Source organism: Macaca nemestrina, chromosome 9 (genome assembly GCF_043159975.1).
Source record: "Macaca nemestrina isolate mMacNem1 chromosome 9, mMacNem.hap1, whole genome shotgun sequence".
Taxonomy (NCBI): Eukaryota; Metazoa; Chordata; class Mammalia; order Primates; family Cercopithecidae; genus Macaca; species Macaca nemestrina.
This window is the reverse complement of record NC_092133.1, coordinates 2058757-2072488: the sequence shown is the minus strand read 5'-3', so window position 1 is coordinate 2072488 and position 13732 is coordinate 2058757. Positions and strand designations below refer to the sequence as shown.

General features: G+C 48.6%; 1 long non-coding RNA gene across 2 annotated transcripts; it reads right to left on the bottom strand.

Moving 5' to 3' along the window:
• Positions 1 to 1343: 1343 nt before the first annotated feature.
• Positions 1344 to 12301, bottom strand: LOC105470841 (uncharacterized). Of its 2 annotated transcripts, none has more exons than XR_980805.2 (4): positions 11865 to 12301; positions 10254 to 10930; positions 4119 to 4298; positions 1344 to 1605 (listed from the first exon to the last, which is right to left on the bottom strand). It is a non-coding gene; the product is annotated as an uncharacterized lncRNA (long non-coding RNA). The 2 variants fall into 2 exon arrangements; XR_011607564.1 differs by lacking the exon at positions 1344 to 1605 and adding an exon at positions 3732 to 4036.
• Positions 12302 to 13732: the final 1431 nt, after the last annotated feature.

The window sequence follows — 13732 nt, the reverse complement described above, 5'->3', positions numbered from 1 at the left end:
TCTGCCTCAGCCTCCTGAGTAGCTGGGACTACAGACATGCACCACCATGCCCGGCTAATTTTGTATTTTTAGTAGAGATGGGATTTCTCCATGTTGATCAGGCTGGTCTCGATCTCCTGACCTCAGGTGATCCGCCCACCTCGGCCTCCCCAAGTGCTGGGATTATAGGCGTGAGCCACTGCGCCCGGCCGGACACATCCATTTCTTCAGTAGCAGGGGTGGAGCTAGCCAGAGCCTGACATCACGCGCACAGTAGAAAGGAGAGCACAATTTGCAGACAAGTCTAAAGGAATGACGGGACGGGCACACGAGGCACCTGCTGGACACCGTGCAGCCAACACCACGGCAGCTGCCTCCACGGCCTGCGAATATTCCAGAAGGTCGTCTGCAGGTGCGCCCGGCACGGGCTGGACGTGCAACACCCAGCTGCCTCTATGGCCTGGGAACATTCTGGGAGGTCATCTGCGGGTGCACCTGGCATGAGCTGGACATGCAATACTGACCAATCAGTGTCCACTGCCTTCTCCCCAGGAAACCCCTTTGCTTCCGGAGGCTGCAGTGTGTTCCTTGGTTCACTGGGCCCTTGTGGTTTGAGGTTTATTCCTTCCCACCCTGGGATCCACTTGTTATTTGATCAGAACCAAGTTTTCTCTCTCCTCTCACCTGATTCCAATCAGGCATCCAATGTGTCAACCCAAGTGTGGGGACAAAACAACCACAGTAGCCCCCCCAGTCTGGCCTCCTTGCACCCTAGGGCCAGGTGGGACCTGCCTTCTTCTCCTTCCCAAGCTTTAAGTAACTTGGCAGCTAAACTTAATTACCACTGCAATGGACCGAATATCTGTGTCCCCCCAAAATCCACAGATTGAAATCCCAACCCCCAAGGTGATGGTGTTGGGAGGTGAGGATGTGGGGAGGGGATTAGGCCACGGAAATGGGGCCACATGTATGGGATCAGCACTCTTCTAAAAGGCACCCAGCGAGCAGCTCTCTTGCCTTCCTCCCCAGCCCCGCCCACCGCCCCCCATGAAGACACAGGGAGAAGGTGGCCATCTGCAACCCAGAAGAGGCCCTCACCAGAATCCGACCCTGCTGGCACCCTGACCTCAGACCTCCACCCTCCAGAACTGTGAGAAAGGGATGTCTATGGTTTAGAAGTCACCCAGCCTGTGGGACTTTGTGAGAGCGCCCCCAATAGACTGCAACATCGTTAAAATGGCCAGTGGCAAGATAATAAATAATTGAGCATGACATCAACTTTGAACATAGCAAAACCTTAAAAAATGTGTAAAACAAGACCCAGAGTGTCATGTTTTCTATCAATATTTATTGGGAAACTGCTATGTGCCAGGCTCTGCTGAGACCCCAGTAAATAAAACCAGACATGAGAGTGGGGTCTGCACCCTCGTAGGGGGCAGAGGTGGGGACAATGAGTCTAGGGAGAGTCTCGAGCAGGGTGAGGAGGAAGGAAGGGGCGCTGTGGAGACAGGACCAACGTGGTGCATGGACCAGCTGCCGCCCAGGCTCCCCGGAAGCCGAGTCTGCCGTGGAAGTTAACGGAGAAGCCACCTTTGCTCCACAGCAATGTGGAAATAGAGGGAGGGCCTGGGGTCAGAGAAGGAAGAGGCAGCCTCAGCAAAGGTCCCAGCCGATCCCCTGGGGAAGTCCAGAGTTGGGCAGCCCTTCAGAGTCTTCTGGAATCAGGACAAGTGGATGAGACCTGGGACCCCCAGTCTGACCAATCACTGGCTGCAATCACATCTGTAATGACCAGGCAGTGACCCCACTAGACAGGAGGGGCAGCGGCACATCCACCCGGGGGGAGCCAGGGCTCAGGCGGCATCCACCCCCCAGACCCTCATGAGGGAGTGGGCAGGTGCAGGTGCAGCTCTCCGGCAGGGCAGCAACAAGGCCCAGGCCTCCAGGCAGGGACTTTCTTGCCCCCTGCCCATTTTTGCTGCATGTAAGGTGGAGGACCAGGGTGGGTAGTGGAGGCTGGAGTGGGGAGTGGAGGTCGGGTGGGAATGGGTGTGTCCGGGGGGTCTCGGTTTCTGAGCACACATTCTTTTAAGGGCTCCTTTTCTTTCTTCTCATGGCTCTTCCTGGCAGGTGCTGGTGTGGGTGCTCATGATTCCTGTTTTACAGATGAGGAAACTGAGGAGGTTCAAAGTGGCCCTTCCCAGAGGGATGGAGGATGGGGGCATGTTCAGGTCTGTCTCTTGAGCCAGAACGTGCCCCTACCCTCCATCCCTCTGGGAAGGGCCACTTTGTGGGGCATTCCCAGCTGATTTATTCTGTGTCTGGAGAAGGGACTAGGCTGGGGAAACAGAGACCCTAGGCTTCACAGAGACTCCACTTCTAGCAACAAGCAGAATGATGTTTCTCTGGAATTAGCTTATAGGACACCCCCCTCTCGAAAAAAGGCACAATTTAAAAACAGACAGATTTGTCCACGAATATTCAGCTCTTGTGCAAACAGCAAACCCAGCCTGCAGACAGGATGTTTTGTATCGTCGTCTCAAACATTTCTCAGAACAGGAAGCCTGCGTGTTTCCGCGGTCCCTCCTGTCCACAATCACAGTGATAATTGTGTTTGTAGCTCTTGTCGTTTTCTCCTGCAAACACCTCCCTTTTCTGGGGCTGTTTCCAGTATTCTGAATTCACCAAGTAAGAATGCCATATGGAAGGTGTAATTTTCTGCTCAATTACTTTTCAGCCTCTTAAGAATACTGCTTTATCCCCAGTGGTATTTTTTTTTCTTGAGAGAAGTTCCTTCCCTTTTTTTAAATACATAATTTTCTTTAAAGTGTTCCTGAAACTCATATTATGTTTTGCCCTTGATTATTTTTTCAAAATGACACTGTAATTTTTGTTACCAGAAGGAGGAAAAATGAAGTAAACCTGAAATAGGGGATGATGTGTGTGTCGGTATCACGAATGCACATGTGGGCTTATAAGTGTCCTGTCCTGTCAATTAACCACACCCATCCATCCGCCCCACGCTGGGACTGTCCTAGGAACCCAGGGATGCAGGGCCGGTGAGCCCCAAAACTGAGGCTTAGCCCAGGAGGGTTCTTGGCTTCAACCAGGAAAGAGTTTGGGGGAAGGTGGTGGTGTTAGACAGTGACTTCTATCAACACAGCAGGGCACAGCAGCAGCCAAGGTGCTGCTCCTTGCAGAGCGGGGCTGCCCAACAGGCAGGGTGTGCAGAGCAGTAGCTCAGGGCAGGTCTGCAGTCCTGTTTATACCCACTTTTAATTATATATAAATTGAGGGGTGGTTTATGCAGAAATTTCTTGAAAAAGGGTGGTGACTTCCAGGCCATCAGGTTGGTGCCATGGAAAGGGTCAGAAACCCCAGGTGTTGCCATGGCGATGGTGAACTGACATGGCACCCTGGTGGGCATATCTTACAGAAAGCTGCTTCCGCCCATCCCTGTTTTAGCTAGTCCTCAATTTGGTCTCGTGTCTGAGCCCGCCTCTAGGGTGGAGTCCTGCCCCCTACCTCACAGGGGGCCTCCGACAGCTCACAGGGAATGGGTCGAGCCATTGAGAGTGGCAAGGACACCCCACCCCATGCAGAACTAGAGTGTGCAGCCCACATCAGAGGGAGCAGCCTTGGACGGGGGTTGGGTGGCTGCAGCCTTCCAGGCAAAGGTGCAGGTGAAGACCCTGAGACCAGAGGAAGAAGCCACGCCCAGCAGCAGCCTCAGGACCGGGGTGGAGGGAGGCCCTGGGGAAAATAAGGCAGAAGAAAGTCAGGAAAAGCTTTTATGTGGAAGAGACTGAGACTAAGAAGAAGCTAAGGGGTGCTGGTGGACCAGGAAGAAGGAAAGCGTCGTCCAACCACACAGAATCAAGAAGCTGGGGAGAACTTTCAGAAGGAGAGTGGACGTCAGGTCCTTCCCACACACCATTTAAATGCAGCTCCCTAACTCGGAGCTCTTCAGAGCCGCACTCACAACGGGCTGGGGGCTGGAACACTCGCTCTCTGGGGCTGAGAAGCTGCGGTCTGAGCCAGCACCTCCTCATGTTTGCTGAATTTAAAGGTTCCAGAGTTAACATTTTAAGGATTACTTAAGAAATGGTAAAGTGCGTTTAAGTTTCTGTTAAACTTACTTTTTGCATTGTAAGATGCAGTGACGTAGTCTCATGCCGGGCAGCAGGGAGCTTGGTCATTAAGGAGCTGAAGAGCCAGGCTCCAGCTCCCTAACGAGGGAAGACATCCCTTGCTGCTGTGGTGTTGGGAGTCCTCAGGGTTTTTTTACCCTGCTGAAGATGAAAAGGCCTCCACAATCCCTTTTGATTAAAAGAAACACAAAAAGGAATATTCTTCAGAAAGGAGCAGCGCCGCTATTCACTGCGCATAGTGCACAAAATGGGACTGAGGAGGAATCAGCTTCGAATGGTGTGTGGGTGCAGCCAGTGGAGCAGGAGAAGGTGCCCCACATGGAGCCTGGACACCCAGCAGGATGCAGCTGACCCCCTCAGACCCACAGAGCAGAGCCCAGGGCTGCACTCTCCCAGAGTGCCCTGGGGCACCAGCCCATTATGTTCCAGGCACATACTCAGCATTCACCCTTCCTCTTTCTGTCTTCTAATTACCTCTGCCTTTGTCTTCCCTCCCTAGCAAACACCCACTCCTGGAAGCTGGGGCCACGTTTGATGCTTCTTCTCTCTCTGTCTTTCCTCTGTCTCTCTCTTCCCTGATACCCTGCCCACTCAGCCCGCAGCCCACTGCTCACCCCATAGCCTGTGTTCAGAACAAATGCACCAACAAGTAAAGGTGTGAACACATGGAGATGGGCACCCCTGCCCTCCACTGTCTCCTTGGAGATCAACCAGGAGGGAACGGGTGGGGCCGGGAGAGTGCTGTACTAGGCGCATGCACTAGTTTCCTGCACCACTGTAATGAATTACCAGGAACCGGCTGGCGGGAAGCAGTGCCCATTTACTCCTGCATGTCCCTAGAGGCCAGGAGCTCTAAGCCAAGTTGGCAACAGGTCCAGGCCCCGGAAGCTCCAGGAAAAGAGCCTTCCTTCCTACCCCTTTCCATTTCCAGAGGCTCCTGGTGTTCGCTGGCTTGTGTCTGCATCACTCCAGGTTCTGCCCCTGTGGTCTTGGGGACCTGCCTCCGCATCCATGTATTCTAGTTCCCTGAGCCCTTTCTAAAGGGCTGTCTCTCCCTCTGGCTGCTGCCCCATCCTGATGGCGAACTCTTAGAGCAGGGGTGTCCAAGCTTTTGCCTTCCCTGGGCCATGTTGGAAAAAGAAGAATCGTCTCGGGCCACACATAAAATATACTGACACTAACAATAGCTGATGAGAAAAAAAACAAGAAAAGAAAGAAAGAGAGAGAGAGAAAGAAAGAAAGAGAGAAAAAAAGAAAGAAAGAAAGAAAGAAAGAAAGAAAGAAAGAAAGAAAGAAAGAAAGAAAGAAAGAAAGAAAAAGAAAGAAAAGAAAGAAAGAATAAATAAATCACAAAAAACCACAATATTTTAAGAACTTTATGAATTTGTGTTGGGCCACCTTCAAAGCCATCCTGGGCCACATGCGGCCCAAGGGCAATGGGTTTGACAAGCTTGTCTTCGAGGATGAGACCCCCCATGCCCTCTCCCATGCCCACTCCAAGTTTGAAGCCTGGCCTGAGCAAGCACATTGAGATCAACAATCCAGAAATGCTAGGAGCTCAGCTTTTAAAAATCTGAAATTTTTTAAACTCCAGACAAACAAACAAAACCCTCCGGACCCAGATGGTTTTGCTGGATGCATCTACCAATTGTTTAAAGAAGAATTAACATCAATTCCACACCACCTTTCCCAGAAAATATTGGAGGATGGAACACTTTCCAAATGTTCTGTAATACTACTACCCTGATTTGTAAAAAGATGAAAGAGTACCCCAAAAATTACAGATAATATCTTCATCAACTTAAACACAAAAATTGTTATCAAAATAATAGTGAAACAAATTCAACAATGTGTGAAAAGGATTACACATCATGACCAAGTGGGATTCATTTCAGGCATGCAAGGCTGGTTCAATGTTTGAAATATAATCCACCCTACAACAAGCCAAAGAAGAAAAATCATATGATCATATCAATTGATGCACAAAAAACATTTGGCAAATTTAACACTTATTCATGATTTTATAAAGCTCACCAAGTTAGGGATAAGGCAGAATTAACTCAAAGAACATAAGTAAAAATAGATCTACATCTAATGTCATACTCAGTGGTGAAAGACTGAAAGCCATCCTCCTAAGAGCAGTAACAAAGCAGAGTCCCCTCACTGCTTTCATACTGCCTCCTATTGGAGGTTTGAGCCACAGCAATAAGACAAGAATGGGAGGGGCAGGCAGAGAGGGAGGAAGAAAATGAATGTTTTAAATACAAAGGAGAAAGGAAGAAATGCAGCTATCTCTCTTTGCGAATGACGTGGCTTTCCATGTCGAAAATCTCAAGGAATCTACCAAAAACAAACAAACAAACAAAAAACTCTTAGAACTATTTAGTGAGTTCAGCAAGGCCACAGGATGGATACAAGATAAACATACAAAAATCAATTGTATTTCTATACATAAGCAATAAATACATAAACACTGAAATTAGCAACGGTACCATTGACCAGTGCTTTAAACCTGAAATCTTTAGGTGTAAATCTGTGAACTCATGTACACACTTGTCTGCTGTGATAAAAGAAAAACCGCAGCCAAATTAAATTTAAAGGAGTTTAATTGAGCTATGAATGATTCGCAGCAGATTCACAGAGACTCCAATGCAGCCACATGGTAGAAGATTTACAGACAAAAACAAAAAAAGGAAATGATGTACAAAAATCGGAAGTGTGAAGTACAGAACAGCTGGATTGGTTACTCGGCAGTGTATGAGTGGTTGAAGTACACCTGCTGGGACTGGCCAAGACTCAGCTCATGCTGAGACTCAGTATGCATTACAGATGCATAATCCTAAGTTAGGTTTTCAGTCTTGTCTACCTATTAAGCTAGGTTGCAGTTCATCCACAAGGACTCAATATACAAGTACAGAGCCCTTCTCAGACCATATTTAGTTCGTTTTAACAGCTGAAAACCACAAAACATGTAGGGAAGAATTCAGAGTAGATCTAAACAAGTGGAGAGACATGCTATGTTTAGAGGTTGAAAGACTGTACATAGTAAATACGTCAACTCTGCCCAAGCTGATAAACCAATTTAACACAAACCTCATAAAAATCACAGCAAGATTTTTTTGTAGATATAAACATGTTAATTTCAGTAGACATATATTTTAAAAAGGAACGAAAATAGCAAAAAACAATTTTGAATACAGGATAAATTGGGAGGAACCAGTCTATCCAATTTCAAGACTTACTATACAGCTACAGCAATCAAGATTTGGCAATGTTATCAGAGGAACAGACTAATGGAACAGAATGGAAAACTCAGATATGGACCCACTAGTATATGTCCAACTGATTTTTGCCAAAGCAACACAGCAGAGGAAAGACAGGGTCTCAACCGGTGATGCTGAGCAACTGAACACCCACAGGCCAACACCAGAAGAGTCTTGACTGAAGTCCCTCTCCTAACGCAAAATTTAACTGAAAAACACCTCATGGACCTAAACGTAAAATGTAAAACCACAAAGTGTTTCCAGGAAACTTCAGAGAAAATCTTCAAGATCCAGGGCTAGACAAAGAGTTCTTAGACTTGACATTGAAAGCACAATTCATAAAAGAAATCATTGATTGAATTTGGCTGCTGGTAAATTAAAAGCTTTTGCTCTGAGAAAGACTCCATTAAGAGGATGAAAAGACACACTACACACTGGGAGAAAATATTTGCAAACCACTTATACAACAAACGACTAGTATCCAGTACAGATAAAGAACTCTCAAAACTCAACGTAAAAACAAATTGTTTAATGCGAAGATAGACACCAGACATGAACAGTCTACCAAGGAAGATGGAACCCATGACAGCAAGGAGCTCTGTAGCAAAGAAGCACAGGAAAAGAGGATCAATATCAGTGGCTGTCAGGGACGTGCAAAGTCAAAATCACAGTACGGGACCAGCTATTGGAATGGCTAAGACACTACCAAATGCTGGCAGGGAGGCAGAGAGGCTGATGCCTTTTCTGGTAGTTATGTAAAATGGTAGAGCCACTCAGAAAACAGGCAAATAAGAAATCGGAGTTTCTTACTAAACTCCAATCGTCACATGGCCTAACAATTATACTTTTGGGCATTTATCCCAGAAAAGTGAAAAGTTATGCTCACACGAAAACCTGTACATGAACCTCCGCGGCACCTTTATTGGTAGCAAGCAAGACCTGGAATCTGCCCAGATGTCATTCACTCATGGGGGAGCAGTTAAAGAAACTTGCGGTGCACACACACCTCCAAACTACTCAGCAATAAAAACGAACCACTCTTCCTACACAAAATCTTGGACGAATCTGCAGAAATTATGCTGAGCAACAAAAGCCAATTCAAAAACATTCATAATAATATGAATGAATGTTTATGATATTACTATACAGCTACATAACAATATGAATGAATAATGTGATATCATTGAATATCACACAGTCCCTGTGAGTCAGGAGTCCGTGTCTGAGCTACCCGGGCCCTCTTCTCAGGGCCTCGCCAGGCTGAGGCTTGCAGGGAGGGGACTGATTGCTGTGTTCCTGCTCTTAGGAGGGACGCATTTGGTCTTCCACCATTGACCAGGGCATTAGATGTGCCTGCTGGGCAGCTCTCTCATCTAAGGCTCAGGGTCTTCTTCTAAGATAATTCACGTTGTTGACACAATTCCATTTTTAATGACCATAACTCTCTTGGTGGTTGTGTTCTGGGGCCATGTTCAGCTCTTGGAGTTTTTGCCCTGTGCCCCCCGCCAGGGATGGTTGTCAGCATACGGCTGACAGGTTTTTAAAAGACCAGTTGGAAAACGTTAGCTTTAAGGGCTCACTTGGTTAGATGAGTTCTACAAGGATAATCTCCCTTTTGATTAACTAAAAGCCAATGGATTAGAAACCTTAATCACATCTGCAAAATCCCATCTTCTTTTCCATTGAACGTCACCTAATCATGAGAATGCCATTCTGTCATATTCACAGGGTCTCCCACTCTCAAGGGGAGGGGTTTTCAAAGCATCTTCCCTTGGGTGGGATGGGGGAGAATCCCCGGGCCACCTTGGGCCCCCGCCATCGCCTGTGTGCCTGCATGAATGCACACCGGGCTCTCCCAGCAACTTTGCTTTTCACGTGGTCTTTCTCCTCTGAGAAGCGTGCCTCTTACAGACCTCAGAGTGCAGCAGCACAGGAAGCAGATGCCCAGGGGCAGAGATGGCACTGAGATCTCCAAACTCAGCCTCATTAGCACCAAACTGATGAAAACTGTTAACAAAGACCTTTTGGAGCTTGAAATGCAGATCTCAGAGAGTCTCGTGAGACTTTTCAAAATGGTCTCTGGCAAGAGGGGAAACAGAAACCCTCACCCCTTGAGGGCCAGAAGCCCCTCTTGACCGGCCCCATGGGAATGCTTCATCTTTGAGGGTTCAAGGCTGATGTTTCCACGTCGTCTGGGGACCCACAGGGCACTGCCTCCCTTGCACAGCCTGACCTCAAGCCGAGGACGCTGGAAGTGTTTTTCAGAAAAGACTGCAGCCAAGAGGCCACTGCCAGGAGTTGCTGGTCCTGGTGTCCTGGGAAGGGATGTGGCCTTTTCTCCCTAGGAACAGAGGTAGGCCAGGGATCCAACTTCCCCACTGATGATCTGAGCCAAACGCAGTGCACTTCCCACTTAGAAGGACACAGCAGGAGGCCGGGTGCGGTGGCTCATACCTGTAATCTCAGTATTTTGGGAGGCTGAGGCGGGCAGATCACCTCAAGTCAGGAGTTTGAGACCAACCTGACCAACATGGAGAAACCCCATCTCTACGAAAAATACAAAATTAGCGGGCGTGGTGGCGCATGCCTGTAATCCCAGCTACTTGGGAAGCTGAGGCAGGAGAATCGTTTGAACCCTGGAGGTGGAGGTTGTGGTGAGTTGAGATTGTACCATTACACTCCAGCCTGGGCAACAAGAGCAAAACTCTGTCTCAAAAAAAAAAAAAAAAGAAAGAAAAAAAAAAAGACACAGCAGGGACCCTTGGGAACCCTTTTCCTCTCCCATGATTTCCTCATGGCTAAAACAAGATGTTGAGCCAGATGAGCCCTGGGACCACTTTCCGAGCCCTGAAACCCAAACCTGAAATCCCAGTCTGCTGAGCAGCGAGGGGGCTCCTGAGAGCTCTTTGCTGGCCATCGTCTCATGGCATCAAGACACTGGCAGGTCGTCATGTTTGGCTTCCAGAGTTCACTTAACAAAAGAGCACCTGGAGATCACCGCCTCCTCCCCACTGAGAAATCACTGCTCTGCGAAGACATGAAGCAAGAAAACATCCACCATTTAGAGATCAATGAAGGTCGAACAGGATCTGAGATGAGGCTCAGGGACTTTCCCAGAAGACCCAGTGGCCGCAGCACAGGGCACCGCAGGAGCTTCGTGCCATTCTGTGAAAGACACAGGCCATGCTTCCATGTAAGCAAGTTGCTTCTTTAAAAGGTTGCTAACCAGATAGAAGCTATGGATTTATCTCTTTGATGCTCTTTGAAACCAAATTTGAAACTGAGATGCACATTCATCCATGTCAATAAACACATTTACCCGCCTGGGCTGCTTTTTGCTCTAGGAAATAAAAATCCTTCATATTGTGTCCTAGTTGCTGTTGTTGGTTGTGTTAGTCGGCTCGTACTACCACCAAAATACCATGGACTAGAGGCTTAAACAACAGAAGTTTGTTTCTCACAGTTCTGGAAGAGGCAGGTTCTTCTCTTGATTGCAGGCAGCCACCTTCTCCTTGCCAGGTGCTCCCAGAACCTGCTCTGTGTGCATGAGGGAGGTGAGGGAGAGAGAGGGAGAGCAAAGCAGGGGGTGGGGAAAGAGAGAGGGGAGAGAGAGAAAAAGAGAAAAAACACACTCTGATGTCTTTTTTTATAAGAAGCCCAGTCCCTTGGTTAGGGCCCCTCCCTCATGATCTCCTCTAACCCCAATCACCTCCCAAAGGCCCCATCTCCAAATATCATCACACTGGGAATCAGGGATTCAATATGTGTTTTGTGGGACACATTTGTTCCATAACAGTGATGGTGGCTGTTGGTGTTTTGTTTTGCTTTTCCTATGAGAAGATAAAATTCAGCAGAAACTTGGCAAGGCAGAAAATTTGTCTGTCTTCTTTACCTCTTGCTTGATACCTATCTGGTCCTAGAATAGCAGCTGGTCCATAGCAGGTATTTAATAAGTATGTGAGGGAAATCAAGGAGTGAATAATTGGATGGATGGATGGATGGATGGATGGATGGATGGATGGATGGATAGGTGATGCAATGGGTGAGTGAATGGATGGATGGATGGATGGATAGATAGGTGATGCAATGGGTGAGTGAATGGATGGATGGATGGATGGATGGATGGATGGATGGATGGATGGATGGATGGGTGGATGGATGGATAGGTGATGCAATGGGTGAGTGAATGGATGGATGGATGGATGGATAGATAGGTGATGCAATGGGTGAGTGAATGGATGGATGGATGGATGGATGGATGGATGGATGGATGGATGGATGGATGGATGGATGGATAGGTGATGGGATGGGTGAGTGGATGGATGAATAGGTGAGTGGATGGGTGAGTGAATGGATGAGTGGATGGATGGATGGATGGACAGATGAAAGTTCCCATCTCCATCTTAATGTAGAATGTGATTCTTTTGGTCTAAAAACCAGGCAGGCCTTGACAGTTTCTCTAAATTCTCACCTTCCGTCACCCAAGAACCTGGAGCGCGACTGTGAATTTGGTGTTCAGTGCTTCCCCTGAAGACTGTGCAAACTGTGACCTCCCTCTGGGCCTCAGGCTCCTCCTCATTATCTGGGAGTGAGTGAGCTGCCCTTACAGGATGCCCAGTGTGGTGGCTGCTGTTCTGTGTGAGCCGGAAACGGCTCAGCCAGGTAGTGCTGAGCCAGCACACTCAGTGCTGACTCTGCAGGCTTCCTGAGGGACCACATCAGAGCTCACGACTGCCCTCTGGTTTGCAAGCTCATTCCCAGGCACCACAGCCCCCCACCCCCATCTCCCCTGAGGTGTGGCACACAGCAGAGCTGTGCCTTCTGACCTTGAGGGAAGCAAGTGCCCGTTTGTTCCATCTAACCCCACCTTGGGGACGAGGCCTATAAGCTGATGGTCAGAAGCCCCCACCCAAGGAACCCAGGGAGTGCCACAGGAGGACACCATGGGTTTATGAGCTCATCAGGTGCATGGGTTTACGAGCTCATTGGGTGGACATTTCAGGGACACAGAAGCTCCACGCTCTGCTCTGCCCTGTGACCACAGGGAGGCAAATCCAGGCGGAGCTCATGCTTCTAATCCTCCCTGTCGATGCTTACAGCCTCCTGGGCAGCACAGTCCCAGCAGCAGAGATGGAGGCCTCCCTATATAAGTCACGGCACCATCCTACTTAACTTAACTTAGCATCTTCCTTGCCAGGCTGATCCTCCAGTGAAGCCCTTCGTGTTACTGGAGTGAATCTAATCTCCTCCTTTAAGAGGGCTTGTTTTCTGAAGAAGGGAAAAGGGGCAGAGAGTTTGCAGGTGCACATTCTGCTGCTTGGCACATGGCTGGGAGCTGAGCTGAGGCACCCATCAGGGAGGGAAGGGGCTGCATGGAAATGGGAGGATCTGCTCTTTCTCAGTCCCTGCCTCAGGCTGGGGTTGCTTTTAAACAAGCACCCACATGTCTATCATGTACTCCTACACATATGCACACACAGACACACACACATACTCACTGCTACTAGGGGCCAGGTCATGGTTAGCTGTGTGGTCCCAGGATGACGAGTTCTGGCTCCCACTCTCCAAGAGCATCACCACCCAACAAGGGAAGCAGACAGGCAAATGGCCACATGCAACGTGGTCTGTGCAGAGAATCACAGCCCAGAGCCGAGAGAGGCAGGGTGGAGGCAGGTCCCCTTCACACTGTACTCTTTGACCTTTAAGATGAGTAAATGGACTAACAAGACAGGCCTAAAAAGAAAGTTATTTTAAGGATAAACTAAATCACAAAAACTTTATGCCCACTTGCCTTCTTATGCATCGTGAAGAGTTAAGTGCTCTGGGAATTGACCTCCTCATGAAATAAACCAAATATGTGAAATAGCTGTTTTCAACTATTAGACAACAGGTAGCAGGTACCTGTGATTCAGGGGAGTGCAGAAACCAAAGAGCTGAGCCCTCCCTTTTTCCAGCTTGCAGCCTAGAGGCAGTTCCCAGGAACCAGTGCAGGACAGGCCCAGCTCCGAGCCCAGGCTCTTCTCTAGAAGAGGTTGAGGCAGTGAGGATGCGCAGGGTAGGATGCCAGAGAGGGGGGAGGTCTGCAGAGAGGGCTCTGGAGAACCTCAGGGGGCCTCACTAGTGCTTGACTGAGGAGTGAACTGCAATGCATGGGTCAGACTCCATAAAGCCACAGAAAGACCCCCTACAAAGTGGCAGGTCCAATAACACTTGGGGTCCACACAGAGAGGCTGTTCAGTACTTCCATCAGAGAGAATGGAGAGACCTCATGATACACGGGGTGTTGGGTACAATCCTAAGAGGGTCAAACCTTAGAAATGGGGCTAAATTCATCCTAGA